A 16,246-nucleotide genomic window follows, 5' to 3' on the forward strand; every position below is an offset into this window, starting at 1 on the left:
AGAGTTGATGCTTAATTAACACCCAAATTTAAAACCAGACTTAATGGTTTTGATAATACATAGCTTCAACCTATTACGTCATTTAGGAATAATGTACTTCTCTATTTAGAGACTTACTATCTGGGTCTGCTTAGTTCTGGGTTTGCTCATTGGCTCCTAGACTGTACTCAGGACACATCTCCAGTTGCATGGAGATAGTAAATCGTAAACTGATACTCTTATCTATCTTACTCGGAACTTCCTAAATAGTGTTGTTGAGGTTCAAGATGGACCACCAATTTTGCTTCACCTTACAGGATCCTTCTATTTTCAGAAGTAAGAAAAGAAACAATAAGGCTGAATTTATGTCAGTACAGAAGTAGTAAATGAAGTATAGTCAAGCCTATTGCGCGTTGAATAAGTTGGGCTTTCTATCCAAGCAATAAAATACTAATTTTTAAGGATTTATACTAGACATTTATACCAAGTATTTCATGCATGTACAAACATGTACACATTTGGATAGATTGAGTTGTAGCACTATAATCAATTCATTCACATATATGTTCTGGAATGGAGGAAAAAGAAAGTAATCTGCTCCTCCACAACTACAAACTGACAATTCTGTCTATCGTCTATCACAAGCATACATGACCAATCACGATTCAACTCTATCGTTTGCATTATTTTTCCTCAGCACATTCTAAAACACTATACATTCTGGACATACATGTTGTAGCTAAAGTTTATTGCACATGGAAGTGACAGAGTAGGACGTCACCAACTGCTCTGAAATGGTTAAAGAAATCCCCTCCCCCCCTTCATGCTCTGGAAGAATGCCTAACGCTAGAGCCTGTGCCTGCTCTCTTCCTGGTCCTTGCAGAGGCCTGAGGGATATGCTCCCTTTAGTCTAGGCAGTAAGCTCAGGAGATAAACCCTGCTGATAACGCGTTCCATCGCGTAGTTTCCATCAAATGTTCTTCAGTGGTGTTTCCCGCTACCTCACGTCCATCCTGTCTCCTGTTTCACGGGACACGGAGCTCAGGTGTTTTGTGTTCTTTTTCTCCTTGTCACGGTTACAACTGCATTACTCCTCCTGTTGCCCTGCCTCTTTCCACAAGGCTGTACTCCAGGTGAAACAGGACTTTTGATAGGTCATTACATAGAATGAAAAATATTTTGATTATTATGAAGTGATTGTTTCGTAGAAGATCTAATTGTCTATTATCTCAATGCCAAGCATGTGTTAATATCATAGTTCGAATCTTAAAAAAACCAGAAGGGTTTATTTGTTCTTTTTCAATATCACCTGCCTTTTCAGAGGAAAATACAAGAATTTTAAATGCATCAAATTATTGTTATATGAAGCATAATATTTACTCTAGATTTCAGAGAAATGCATTCCAATTCCATTGGCAAATTTCAATTAAAATTTAACAAAGTAGGCACTAAAAGTGAGATTGAGTTTATTAAATCATTTCTAGTCAGCCTGTCTGAAGTATGCAGGTGGGGAGTATGCTGACTTGGATGTGTTTGCATAATTGTACACATCAAATGCACAGAAGCAGAGACTTTCAGAGTTTCCCAAAGCAATCATGCCTGCGTATTTATTTTTTGGCTTGTGAAAAATCTGCATGGTTAATGCCTACACTTATTGACACTTCCCATTCTTTTTTTTAACGTGTGTAAGAAAGAGCTTTATATCAAAGAGTAATTTTATATTAAGAAAACACCCCAGCCTAGTCCATAAGTCCTATATTAGGCCATATGTCCAATACCAGTCTATAAATTCCTCTTCAGACTCATGCAACACATGTAATGATGCCGAATGCAGGAAGATCACAGGCCAGTGGGTGAAAAATCTTGTGGACCCAATGATGGTGGGAGCATCTCTGCTCTGGCATGAGTCTCCATGTGGCTCCTTCAGTTCCAGGATTCTGACTCCAGCAGCTGAGCTCCATGTGGCTTGCCAACAGGAATGTCTCACAGGGAGAGTGTGATAATTATTTCTGGGAGTGGGAAATCCAGTCTTTCTGCCATAGAGCTACTGGTGGTTTCAGACTTCTGACCGTGCAGATTACAGCTCAATGCATCACCACTACCCTTCCGCCCCCGCTCCTTGATACTTCCCATTCTTTCTGTCCTATATAAATTCCCTTATTCTCTTTGTCATGCCACTTGATTAAGAAATGCAATATTAGTTATTATGCATCCCTTTGTTTCCACATGCAAAAAATGATCACACCCAAACAGAAAATGCTGAGACAGACGACGCGCTGCTTCAATTCCACGATGCCTGTGGCTTGGCCTTCTTTGGCTTCAGGGACAGTCTTCACTTCTCTGAAGAACTTTCTCGAACGCCTTTTTGAGTTAACCCTCAGTTTTAGAGTTTTTCTAGTCCTCAAGCCCATCCACATAAGGAAAATGCATCCATACGTATTTTTGCAATTATGGAAACTTCACATAATTGACCTTAGAATTTTGAGAACTGGAGCTGATTATTTTTTACACGCACCATAAAAATTTTAGCACATTAGAAAAAAAATTGCCTTACGCTGTTCCATTTTTGGATTGCATAAGTGAAACTAAAATGAAAAGTATGAGGATACAAGTATAGTCTTACTTGTTTATTTTAAAATGTTGGCTTTCTATTCAATGTCTGTATTTAGATTGTTACCATTGTAATTCCTTACTTGAAGCTAACCCCAAAAATGCCAATATTCTACACAGAGTAAGATTACTCAAACACAGCTGTGTAGACTTCAGTTTTATGGAGAAGACACTATATTTTATCTAAATTGTGGAAAAATTCTAAAAAAACTTCCCAGCATTGTAAACAAAACAAGTCCTTTGGTGTTATTTTTTAAAATTTTTATATAGGACTAAATTAAGTACAATGACGATTAGAATGAAGGGGGAAGTTTACAAGGCACTGATGGCTTAATCATCACTATTTATTAGGGACTGAAAATGTTCCAGAACTGATTTATGGTGATTGTTGTGTGACTTGGTAAAATTACTGCAAATTATTGAAATGTCCTCTTGACATGGGTATATTTTATCATTCATGAGATACAAAGTTATTTTTTTTAATTTAAAGTAGTGGCTAATGATTGTTGTTAAGGGCTGTCAAGCCAATTCACACTCCCAGACCCTCTGTTCAGAATGGAGTCCTGCCCCAAGCAGAGACAGCCTCACCTCACAAGGATGGTGATGTTTCAGCCCATTGCTTCCCCCGTAGTGTCAGTCTGCCTCATGAAGTTCTTCCTCTTTTCACCAGGATTGATGAGTGGTTGAAATAATTGAAAGACTTTAATGTTTGAGTGTTTTAAACTATATTCTGTATGTTCTTATTATTTTCAAACCCTTATATTGAAAAACTCCACACGAAACTATTAGAGGGGCATCATAACCTGTAACTGGCCATGTCGATCAGTTTTCTTCACACGTTGAAAAACAATACGCCAAAGTTCATTATTATTCACATTGTACAGTTTGTGGTTCAGCTTTAGAAACATGCTTTTCAAGTTAAATTTCCTTCAAAATGCACCTAGCTAGGAAAGAGAAAAAAAGCGGGGAAACGCTAGAGGCAAAGCAAATTTGAGGTTTGAGATGCTTGGCGGTCCATGCTTGAAGCAATACTGATTTCCTCACCCTGTTGCATCGTAATGGGACTCATAGAAAAGAGTTGGTTTTCATAGCTTTTTATAGATCCATACATTTCTCTTGATTTCCTGAATGGAACAAGTATACACCGTAGCCTTTATTAATCTTAGTAATAAATGTTAAATTGATTTTCAACTCTAAAGCATTGGCTTAAGTCCAAGAGAGTGAATCTCGAAATCAGTGTCCTAAAAACTAGGTGTTAGGGTCTAAATAGAGTATAAATAATCACAAATGGGCACGTGTGGAATAAATATTCTGTTAACATTAGTATTCCGTGTGTATGTGTGTGTGTGTGTGTGTTAAACAGGTGGCAAAGTGTTTTAGCTTTGAAACCGGGGTGATGAAATAAGATAATAAAAATAAATAAGTAAGCTCTAATCAAACCCAAGCAATGAATAAAAATGTTCACGTCCTTGTGAGAAAACCCCTGCCAGGTAAGCTGATCACGAGGGAAGTAACAAGCACCGTAGGCAAAAGGATGGTGAGGAAAACGGATGGACCAACGCGTTCCATGAAAATCAGTGGGGTTTTAGCAGTTAAGCGATAGTATAAACAACATGTGAGCAAAGAACTTATTCTTCTAACGCCTATAATTTAACAAGATAATATGTGCAAAGTAAGTTTGGGAAGCAAATGAAAAGGCCCTTTAAACTACAAATTGTAGTCTCCTCATATGCATTTGAGGAAACGACAGCGTTGAAGACAAAGCATCCCAACCGTGAGTACTGCACAAACTGGCGTCGGAACATTTCCTACTAATCTTCCTGGGGATCTGCACACATTCCACACACCTCTAAGCTGCACATCGGGGGAAATGTGCGACACGGGGGATAAATTATGCTTCACAATTTAAAATATAGAAGCAAAAGTATATATAAAAACATGCTGAGTGAGATATTTTATGCAATTTGAACAAAATTGTTTACATGATATGAATCATAAGAAAATCTACACCAGTGAGAAAATTATTTACTTTTAGTTGTTATTTAAAGGAAGAAAGCTGATAACGTTGTACTAACTTTTAAACAGGCAATATATATATATGCCTATATAATAGTAAATATATATGCATACATATGTATGGTCACATGTCTATGTATATCTATAGACACAACATGAGAGGGTTTAAAAATTCATAAAATAATAGAATTAATCAATAGTGGGATTTTTTTCAGGAATTCTTTGAACACACCTACACAGGTGTTGTAGGTTGTCTTTCACTTGATTTCCAGTTGCGGATTCATGGGGAATCCTTGTGGATAGAGTTGAGATACTCTACAGAGCTTGTGAGGATGTAACCTTCTAAAAGCAGATTGTCAGACCCGCCTTCAGAGATGCCTCTAAGTCTTTCAACATTTCTGTTACTTGATGTTATTATTATTTGACATTTAAGCAATTATGATTAATGATGAGCCCAAGTGTGAGAAGTAGAATTATTCGGCAATGGTTATTCAAGGCTGTAAGCTTTTGAAAACTTATTGCCAGACTCTATTTTCAAGGCAAGGCTTTGGATCACCAACTTTTCTGCTAGTAATCTAATGCTGGATCGTGTGTGTCCACCCAGAGATGCCTCCTCTCTATGCACATGAGTTGTATATTTTCTTTTAAGTATCTTTACATATGTATATTCACATATGTAACTTAAAAAGAGTTAAAATAGTGATCACTTTGTATATTAGACTGATACAGTATTGCATTTAATTATAACAACAATTTGGTGATAAAGTAGAAATTATTGCTCTGTTTGACATAAATAAAACCCGTAATTTGAAATGTTAAGCATCACAAAATCCATACCGTAAACAATAGTGCTGCTTCCATCAGTGTTCACACAATACTTTCATTTTAATTTCTCCATTAAAACCTCCCAATCATGCTTTTAATAAGAATGAGGTAATTTCTGCTTTCATTTTATAGATGATGAATAAGGGAATGTCAAAAAATTTAAAGAAAACTCAAGGGGCCAATATTTAATTCTCCACTTTTCACCCCTCACTATTTACTGTAATAAGGATGTACAAGTATTTAGATAGCTTTTGAAAGGGCACTCTAAAGAACAGATTATTTAAATTTTCAATGAATGAAGCAATAATCTTAATAAGTTTATCCCCACCATATACACCCCCACCAAAGTTAGTAGAGCACAACAAATACACAGATCATTTCCATTGAGTCAATTCTGGCTCATGGGAACCCCATCTATTGTGGAGGAAAACTGTACTTCACAACCAAACCAAACTCATCATCCTGAGTCAATGCTGACTCTTGGAAACCCCACTGTGGGTTTCTAAGACAGTAACTCTTTATGGGAGTAGAAAGCCCAGACTTTCTCCCACGGAGCTGCTGATGGTTTCGAACTGCCAACCTTTTAGATAGCAGCCCAATGCATAACCACTACAACAGGGGGTTCATATTTGTGACTTTTTGGAGAGATAAAAACAGACTTTTCTTCATAGGCACCTATATGAGCATGAACTACAAATTTATAGCTGTTCAATTCAGCTTATAGCTCTCCATATGATATGTCTACAGTTTTTTCTAAATTAGTACTCTAATGGATATCTCTTAATATATGCATTTGCATATATTAATCATTTCATTAGAATATTCAACTGAATCATGTGTCAATTCTTTGTGCCGTTGTGACTGTGTGCCTGGAAGTTATACCACAAGTTTTTAAAGTACAAGTAGAGTCCACCATGGTAAACAGAAGCTTCCAGATTAAGAATAGACTAGGAAGAATGGAGCAGACACTTCGGAAAGGTTAGTTACAGGAAACCTTGTGAACAGCAACGGAACACTGGCTGAATCGTTCCGAAGATGCTCCCCTCTCATTAGAAGCACTGAAGATACTCTTAGGAAGGAGCCGCCTCCTGAAAGTGTGGTCAACTTCGATGACGTGCATGGGACTAAGCTTAGAATATCTTTATTTTCATCAGTTGCCGTCCTTTCCTTGTTTCGTTTTCATAGAGTTTACCCCTGTTTCCGGCCATCGTTTCCCAAGGAAATACTTTGTACTCAAGTTCCCATCTTAGTCTTCTGGAAGAATTCCAGTGGAAGAGCCTACATCTCTGAAAGTGTTCTGGGACATCGAGGAGAGCTAAAACTGCATTGAGCTTTATGCAGATTTTCCATACACTTAAACAATGCAAGGATTTCCAAGTTAGTGACCCCTCTCTGGGGACCCAGTGCCAAGAGGGAAGCTGAGCACAGTTTCAACGAGGTCCACAAGGACCTTCATTCCTGGGTCCCTTGTCCCTGTCAGGAATTGTAAATTTAAAAAGAAGTTTTGATTCTGTAGGAAGGTGTATTCTGGAATTCAGACAGAGTCAGATGTCAGCTGTGTTTAAAGGTGGGGTTTTTGAGACTTTCTACTTCACTAAAGAGTTATCGTCTCAAAAAATGTTTTTAAACCCAAAACAAAACAAAAGAAGAGTTATGGTCTCAGGAACCCTACACGAGGCAATGCCACCCTGTCCTGCAGGGTCGCTATGAGCCAGCATGGACTCAAAAGCAGAGAGTTTGAAAAAACAAAAAGTGAAATAGTTCACTGAAGATTAGAAATAAGTCCAAGTAGGCCTGTGTTTAATTTGTGGATTGAGTGAGCTGACATTGACTACCGTTGTGACATGGGGGCCTTAGGTATTCATTGGGACCAAACACAGGCATACACACACGCACAGGCACACACACACACAACACCCAGCTCACTTGACGATTACATCATAATACCTAGAATATATCAAAGTTGTAAACTGTACTATGTATGACATTGAAAATTACGGAAGTAATAGGTCACAGTTGTGGAATGGGGAGATCATGGTTTCTCAGGGAAGTTTAGTGGTATGGTTTTCGTTCCATGAGAGCTTTGTTTTTCTGTCTCCTGTGAGCAGGAGGTGGCTCTTCTGAGACACCAGGGTAGTTTCCCAGCCTGTTCTGTGCTTGCAGGACAGCATGCTCAGGCTTGAGAGGCAGAGCTTCTGTGTTACTTGTCCATTCTTAGGATCTCAGCCAACACTAAGCTGCCTCACCACAGCAGGTCCTCTAACAAGAAGCAGACAGCCGGAAGTCGACAAGACAAATCGAGGTCTTTAAGAAGTAAAATATAGAGAATGGAGCCTATCTGATCTGTTGAACCTCCTTTTCCTGTCCTTCGATGACATCGCTGAGTTTCAGTTATTTAATGGTCAGTGTAGGTCAGACTAAAACAGCCATTTCCTGGGTAAAAGTGAACAAAGTGAGCTCTTTCCTGGCTTTCTTCCTCTGAAGAGGTTGGGGTAGTGGGTAGAGATGGTGGGGGATGTAAAAGTTTCAATTATGCAGGCAATCGTAGTGGCTCGGCTTCATGCTCCTGTTTTCTTGGCTGCTACTGGCCTTTGAAATTGTACTCGCTCTCTCTCCCTGGGAAACCATGAGTTTCCCAGAGGATTGTGAAGATTTTCACACCGTGGGGATCCAGTGTACACCTTTTACGAATCGCTTCAGATGTGCCTGCCTCCAGCTGAATGCAGTTCTCTTTTGAATGTGACATATTTGATGTTTTTTGTTTGATTGTTTAATTTACTTTGTGATCCTATTTACCAATCCCAGAAACATTGGGGACTCTTGCTGAAATGTCTCTATTTGACTACATGGGTTTTTGTATGTATGTTGTACATAAGCTTAGTTTATAAATTCTTATGCTATCTTAAAGCCCCAATGTCATGGTCAGGGTTGGAGGCAGCTAACGGAAAGATCTGAGGTTAACACCCAGTGGCCACTCTGCAGGAGAAAGATGAAGCTATCTGTTACCATGACAATTTCCAAATCCTCAGAAACCCCATATAGGGTCACCGTGCAATGGAATCGACTTGATGCCAATGTGCTTGGGGGGGGGGGGGGAGAGGAGGACTTCTGCGCTCTATCTTTCTGTCTATGTGTCTACATCAGCAAACAAACTGCTGCCATTTTCAATTTCTATCTCAGCAAACAAACTGCTGCTGTTTCCAATCCAGAGTGGCACTACGGAGTAGAATGGAAGGGTCCCACAAGGTTTCCAAAGTTGTGATTTTACAGAATCAGAACATCCCACCTTTCTCCAGATGAGGAGCTAGTGAGCTTACAGCCAAGTACTTCTCCACTGTGACACCTGGGCTCCGGTCCTATCAATAGTGGTATCTACACCATGCTGGTTTTACCAAATCAACTCCATCTGCCTATTAAAGTTCCTCATACGAAAATGGGTACAATTATAAAATAAGCCCCACCCACATCCTGTGTCTCTCAATATGCTGAGTAGATACTGGCTCATAGCAACCCTATAGGACAGGGTAGAATTTCAGAGTGGGCAGCTTAATTTTTCTGTCACAGGGCGACTATTTACAGAGCAGCTAGTGGTTGGCAATTGCTGACCTGCGGCATGCAGCCAATGTTCAACCCACTATGTCACGAGGGCTCCTCCCGAAGCCGTACCGAATGTGACTCAGCTGTATGTTGGTGTAACATGTTACAGAAATGCCCCCCAGAGTCAGTGGTGTAATTGAAAGGTAAACTCTATCTCTGAATAAACCCTCCCTGTCAGTCCTCAAAGGGAAGGGCCATCAGAGTCTAGTAGAAATCAGAGAAAGAGGCAGATAAGCAAAGTCCCTCTGGGAGAGACTCATTTGCTGCAAGGTATAATATCCTGGCATCACATTGTCTAGAAGACCTTCCCGAAGAAGACACCTGTCATGCAGGAATTGAGACAAGTGAGAGGCTGTAGAAGTGGTTTCCATTTCTTACTTGACGGGTCCCACTTGCTGCTATTGAAATAACACTGCCATCTAATCAATATTTCTCCCAAAGTTTTATTTTGTGAGGCAAGACAGGTAGAAAAAGATGAAGAGACACTCATATATATGTGAAACCTGTAGCTGAAACAACTACATGATGTGAGGAAAAATTCTGTACTTTATGAACTTTCATCCGCTGTGGATCCTGTCTAAGAAAATTACCTTGAAAAGTTATAAGGAATAAAAAGTATTTCTTTAAAGCTGAAGATTCAAACCGATGACAAAAAGTCAATCTATGGGTGGGGGGAACACAATTGAACTCTTCCCCTGGGCTGGATTCTGAAGCAGAATGACTCAACACAACCGGTAAACTGCTGCACGGGCTTCCCAGGCAGCTGTCAATCTCAGGGAAGCCCACAGCTTCATCTTCCACCTATAGAGCCACTAACTGGGGTTATGACCTTTGGCTATAACCAATTGCTTAAACCACTGTGCCACTCAAAGAGAACAGAGCAAAAGCCCCACCCCTTTGCCACCCAGTGGATTCTGACTCACTGTGACTTTAGACAGGATCTTTGGGACTGTGAATCTCAGAGGAACAAAGAGATACATCTCTCTCATGTGGAGTGGCTAGTGGGTTTGATCAGCTAACCTTTCAGTTAGCAGCCTGATGCTTAACTCACAGCACCACCAGGCCTCTGGGAGCTGCTTCATCTAGCTCTTAAAAGATGATTTATATACAATGTACACGTATAGGTGCATTTATTTGATATCGGTAACAAATATCGATTTCTGGAATATATAGAATATTCCATGGCAGGACTCCTATTTAGTACCAGAGATCTTTGATTAAACCATAAATTAAAAATAAAAAGAATTGGTCCCACATATCTGGAGTGACAAGCCTGGAAAAGCAAAGTGATAATGCACTTGGGAAGGGCCTGGGCTTTCTTAATGACGACATATTCATTTATATTACTTTTACAATAATCCCTCCATGAAGGACTCTCCTACCTTCTTACTGTGCTTAAAATGGATGTTCTGAATTCCCTTGGAGAAATAGGACTAATATCAATCAGAGAAGATATTTTGTTTGCAGTCAAAGGCTCAGTTTTTCAACCTGTTTTATTTATGATTTAAGATAACTGCCTTGTTCATTAAGGATGAAACCGAACACAACCTCTAAGAGAGAGAGAATAAGCCACTCACACAAATGACTAGAACATGAATAATAGCTTGTGCCAAAGGATGATGCATTTGATTTAAAACACATTTGTAAAGCAAATTTTGGAATGGCACAAATTTATTATTTTCTGAAAAATGTGGTTCTCCTCCCCATCTTTTTGCTTACAGCATAACAAATTTTGCAAGTTGATCATGGAAACCAACATTTCAATACGGCCAAGTTTAATGAATTCGTTATGAGAATACTTGAAAGTGTCACATGTGTCAAGAAGCCAGTTTTTACATTAGAATAAAATCTGTGCTAGATAAGAATAAATGACATATAAATTTTTAATTTATTTCTACATTGTTAAAAATATTTAATTAATTTGCTTAGTTTCTGTATTCTTTTTTTAAATTTTTAAAAATTTTATAGGAAAGGCGGGTGGCAGCTATGGATACTTTGCTGACCTGAGCTGTCAAAGTCTCTCCACATTGCTCTCGCATGCAGCTGGAGTAGTTTCTGCATTCTTAATAGCTTAAACCTAATGTGAGACTAGTGGGTACTTACCAAGAATGGTCAATTGGCTCCCTCATAAATTGATCTATCCAGGCCCAATTTTGTATCTGAGACCTGTCCAAAACCCAAATCCCTTGCTTCTGAGTTAACATTGACCCTTTAAGATAGGGTCTCATGACTGCATAGGGTTTCCAAGACAATCATCTTAAAGGGGCATACGTGGTGGTACCATGGTAAGCCCCTGTCTGTTAACCGACAAGCCTTGGACTGGAGGATCTCAGAGTCTATGTCTGGGGACACTGTGGGACAGCTCCACTCTTTTTTATAGAGTCACTATAAGTTCAAATAGACTGACTGACAATAGGTTTTCTTTTTCGTTTGCTTTTTGAATCTTTATAGAAAGAAGTATCCCCTGCAGGACAGCTCCAGCTGTTTGATTCGAACCACTGACCTCTAGGTTAGTAGCCGATTGTTTAACCACTGAACAACCAAGAATCCTCCTCTAAGTTCTAGGTGAGGCCTAAAGAAGCTATGCATTTTCTGAGGAAGTACTCTCTTGACAAATTCTGTCTCTGTCTAAAAAGAAAAGCTGAAGTCAATTATTTGTAGATTCCATGGTGAGAAAGTTCAATTCTGATTTGATCTGAATCTTTCATACCACCTTGGTATAGATCACAAAGGAATTGTGGTGACATATGTTTTCCTTATTTATCTTTCCCCGGAGAGTTTTGTATTAAAAAGAAAAAGGGAAGAAGCCAACAAAGGACACTACTGTAGATACCCATCCTAAATTGAAAGTATTTTACTGAGAATGACCAGATGGAGCCAAAGGACTGGATACTAAAGTCCAGCCTTAGAAATCGTCTATCCATGGCTGGCTAGTCGATTCCAGTTCACAGTTACCCTATAGGACAGTACGGAAATGGTACTGGTTGCTGAGGCTATACATCCTTACGGGAGCGGGCAGTTCCACCTCTGCGGAGTATCTGAGGGGCTTGCATCAAAAAACTTTCAACTACCGGCTTGAGTATTCTGACCTAATTTATTTAGGGATTGAATTGTATCCCAACCCTTACTCCCTAAGGCGTGTTGATATCTTAACCCTGGTACCTACAAATGTCCATTTTCTTGTAAACAGGGAGTTTCCTATGTTATGTTAATAAATTTATACCCAAATAAGGCATTACTTTAAACAAATCCCTGCTGAGTGATGTTTTATTAAACAGGGAGGAAACTGGGAGAGATAGATACCAGGAGATATCATGTGGCAACAGAGCTAGATGCAGCTATAAGCAGTAGAGGAATGTCAAGGGTTATTGACAAAAATGACAAACTAGAAGAGAAGCTCCCAGAATGAGATGATGATGATCAAGAGCCTTATTTAATGTGAACACTCCAGAAGTGTGAGACATTCATTTGTTTCCCTTCAAGCCACCCATCTATAGTATTTTGTAACGTGGAGCTCTAGGAAGTTAAAGCATTGTGAAACCTCTTCTTACCTAATTCTCTTGATCAGTTCTTCCCCCTTCTTACATCTTTCACTAATAAATAAAAAAATTAAAAGTCTAACAGTGCCTATATTTGGATGAGGCACAAGCTGGCAGCTCTGGTCTGTAGAAGCCAAATGTGGGCCATGCAGGGATGATGTCCTTCAGGAACTTGCAGGGCCGTAGGGAAGATTAAATGCATATAAAATACCATTATAATATAAATTAGAATGGAGACTCACTCTATGGAAGATCCCAATAATGTAGTACTAAGACGACGATTCAGATGAAATCACAATTAGCTTCTGCTGAAAATAATAGCAGAACAATTCATGAAGGCGCTGGCATTTAATCTGAGCACTAAAGAGTGGAAGGCATTTGGACATATAAATATAGAAAAGAATACATTTAAAGTGAAGGTCACCACATTTGAAAAGACCAAATTATAGAGAGCAGGAAAGGGTTACATTTATCTTCAGAGCAACGAGTGGGGTTTATGATTGGGGATTATGTGACTTCTACTTAGAGAGGGCCTTCATTTCCAAGCTAACAAGTTTAGTGTTTTCTAAGCAAAAAAAAAAAAAATTAACTGTATATGATGGGGAGCCATAGATTTTTGAGCAGAAAATTGACAGGACCAAAACTGTGTGTCAGTAAGATTAATATGGCAACAATGTTGTCACAGTTCAGTTGGCAGGGATGTAAGCAGCTCCTTGCCTGTGAGGAGTCATGACATGTGGTCAGAGCACTGGTGACAACTACAAACAGAATCCCAGGGGAATACAAGGGAAATGTGCTTATTCCAGTCAAGAACTGGGAAACTTCCTTGGAAACTGGTCATTGATTTCTGAGATGAGAAGAATGCCAGGTGACGAAGGAGAAACGTTTCCCATAAGATGTCTGCTTTGCCACAGTGTGCCTTTTCTCCTTCCATGCTCTGTATCCTCTCCTTTCCTTCAATGCAAAGATAAAGCAAGAAGTACTGTAGGTAAGATGCTAGTGCATACATGCATACCACACAAAAAGGCATTTCCACGTCGCTGTGATCAGTGAGCAGCTGAAGACAAGCTTTTTGAGTAGTACACTCGTCTTTAGTCTCCTTAGGATGCCTTCCAAACACAATACGATTTGTGATATGGAAACAAAAGTATATTGAGGTCAAGGCTAGTATCAACTTATTAACTAAACTCAAGTGGACACCTTTCCAAACCACTGGAGGCTTGCAATAATTTTACAGAAATTCTGCCCCACATAAACCAACAGTTTTTAGACAAATCTAGTTTTAAGGAAGCTTGATATAAAAGTTAGGGGCTTGTTTAAACTTGGGTGGGCCAGAATTCTCAGTGTGTGGCAGTAATGACACAGTATTCCCTTATGATGAGACGTTCTAGAGGGTATAGTCTGCTTCCAATGTAAGAGGATGCTGTTTTTGGATTTGGCATTGGCTCATCACCTAAGTACAGGCCTTTGGACTTGAGCCAGTAGCCTGCTGTATTTTCCGTGGATATTGGGAGTTGTGAGCAGCATACCATATTACCTACAAATCTTGAATTTATTTACCTTTGAAGCCAGAAGTCTGCTGTCTGACCTGGGCTCATCAGTTCCCTGCAACCATATAGTCCAAAGAAGCCACCACCTTAATACCTGACCCATACACGTGTAATTTGCCCACCACTACAATTGTGGAAAGCAACACTCTCTGTATGTGAGTGTGTACAGACCAACATGTACACACAAACATATGCATATAAGCATCACTAGTTTTTGCTTGTCTAGAGAACCCACTTTAAGACAGTTGAGAAGAGGTCAAAGATGAATACAAGGCATAGATGTCAGCTAAGAAGGCTGTGGAGACAATTGTTTTTGCTGAATCTGGATTTCAAATGAGCAAATCTTAATAGATTTGATCAATGAACACAGGATGACTGATTACAGAATATTAAGAATATTTTTCAAAAATTGAAAATAGTACTGGTGACAAAAAGGCCAGGAAACTTCATTTTTACCCTCTTAAATTGACAGTATACCTGCTAATTCCTCCAAGGTAACTCTGATATTGCCCCTATGACTCCTTTTTGCTTCCAAATAAATTCAACCTTCGAAAGGAACCTACTTTGGGTCCCTCAAAGATGCCCAAACTGCTGTTTTGAGGTGGTATGAATCCAAAACTGTGTACTTCCTGGGGAGGGATTGAAGTCATAGAAACAGGACAGGAAGTATAGAGCCCTGGGGAGATGGTGTGTCAAGAAAAATAGCTTCACTTTATTTTGATTATTTAATAAATGTTTCTATAAATTTGTAGTATGTTTTATACCCACTCTCTCGTTCGCGAAGCTCCCTCCTTAGTTCCAGACCCTGTTTCTCAAGCACTTATGGTGATACCCGTCTGGAGGCCCCCGTAGGTGACCATATTCTCCTCAACTCTGAAGGCTACACATGATCTTACGTGTTCTTCCCATTTCCTGATTCTGCTCTGTGGATCCATCCTTCTGTATTATACTCTTGTTCAAATTATTTTTATAATTAATTGAACTTCAGGCCCTTACCATCTTTTTTAATATTTACTGTTTTTCACATTCCGGTTTTAATACCTGAGATATCAATGTATTCCCTTGCTTATGTTTAGTTGAAGTGCTTATTATCTCATCTTTGAGTTACGGTTAGTGTGTGGACTAATTTTCCTGGCAGCTTTGTTTATTTTTCTGAATCATGGTTAAAATCATGTGGTTCCATTATAAGAGATCATTGAGATGTCATTCCAGCCCCACTGGCCCAAGCCATGTGTACCACACACACGGGCCATTACCCATGTGGTTGTAGCTGTCAGACTATTGGAAGTCGCAGAGCATCTACAGAGCAAAGTAGAACTGCCACGTAGGGGTTCCTTGGATGAAATCTTTATAGCAGCAGACGGTCAGATTTTTCTCCTTAAGAAGTGCAGGTGGGAGCAAACCTTTCATCTAGTAGCCATGGGCTGAATTGTTCTGCTACCGGGACTTCTGCCATTGTTTATTACGTGAATTACTAAACAACAACAGTAACAGCACACTAATACAAACACAAGCCATGCATGCTATACATGGAGGAAATTTTAACACAAGTTCAGAATGGAAATGGGTTTATTATTTCAAAGAAAACCTGGCAGCAGATAATGTTCAAGGACCCCCTACTCCCCAATTCTCTTTTGCTTCCAGTTTTTCCTCTCCCTATTGGTATCCAATAATAATTGAATGAAAAAATGCTTTATTGTATAGACTTCAGTATAAGCTGACCAGACTATCAGCCAAGGCACAGACTTTTACAACAAAAAAATTACATAAAAATGTGCTGGAAAACTCAGCTTACACACAAGTATATATGGTATATACATATGGTAGAGATATCCCTGTTTTATTTGAAGTTTTCTGAAATTCCAAATCTCCAGGATTGCCTAAGGGAGCATTGGTGATCTAGTGGGACACAAGTTAGTCTCTTAAATGCAAGGCCAGCAGTTCTCACTGGCCTTTTGCTCTGTGCAACAAAGGTGCGGCTTTATGCTCTCTGTTACCCACAGGACGGTTCTCCCTTCCCCTACAGGGTCACTGTGAGGGTGAATTGACTTAATGGCAGTGAGTGTGCTCCTGATTTTGGAGGATTGCTTGTAGGAGTTTGTTCTACTATGTTGCAAAGCTTCAAGCATA

General features: G+C 39.4%; 1 protein-coding gene and 1 non-coding gene across 3 annotated transcripts in view; both read right to left on the minus strand.

Annotated features, from left to right (window-relative positions):
- The window catches only part of EPHA3 (EPH receptor A3), a 402,493-nt gene that overhangs the window by 90,005 nt on the left and 296,242 nt on the right, over window positions 1-16,246 (minus strand). The gene's annotated exons all lie outside the window — the stretch shown is intronic.
- LOC142442168 (small nucleolar RNA SNORA44) lies at window positions 10,988-11,118 on the minus strand. Its single transcript, XR_012783400.1, has one exon. It is a non-coding gene; the product is annotated as a small nucleolar RNA SNORA44 (small nucleolar RNA).

Source organism: Tenrec ecaudatus, chromosome 2, assembly GCF_050624435.1.
Source record: "Tenrec ecaudatus isolate mTenEca1 chromosome 2, mTenEca1.hap1, whole genome shotgun sequence".
Taxonomy (NCBI): domain Eukaryota; kingdom Metazoa; phylum Chordata; class Mammalia; order Afrosoricida; family Tenrecidae; genus Tenrec; species Tenrec ecaudatus.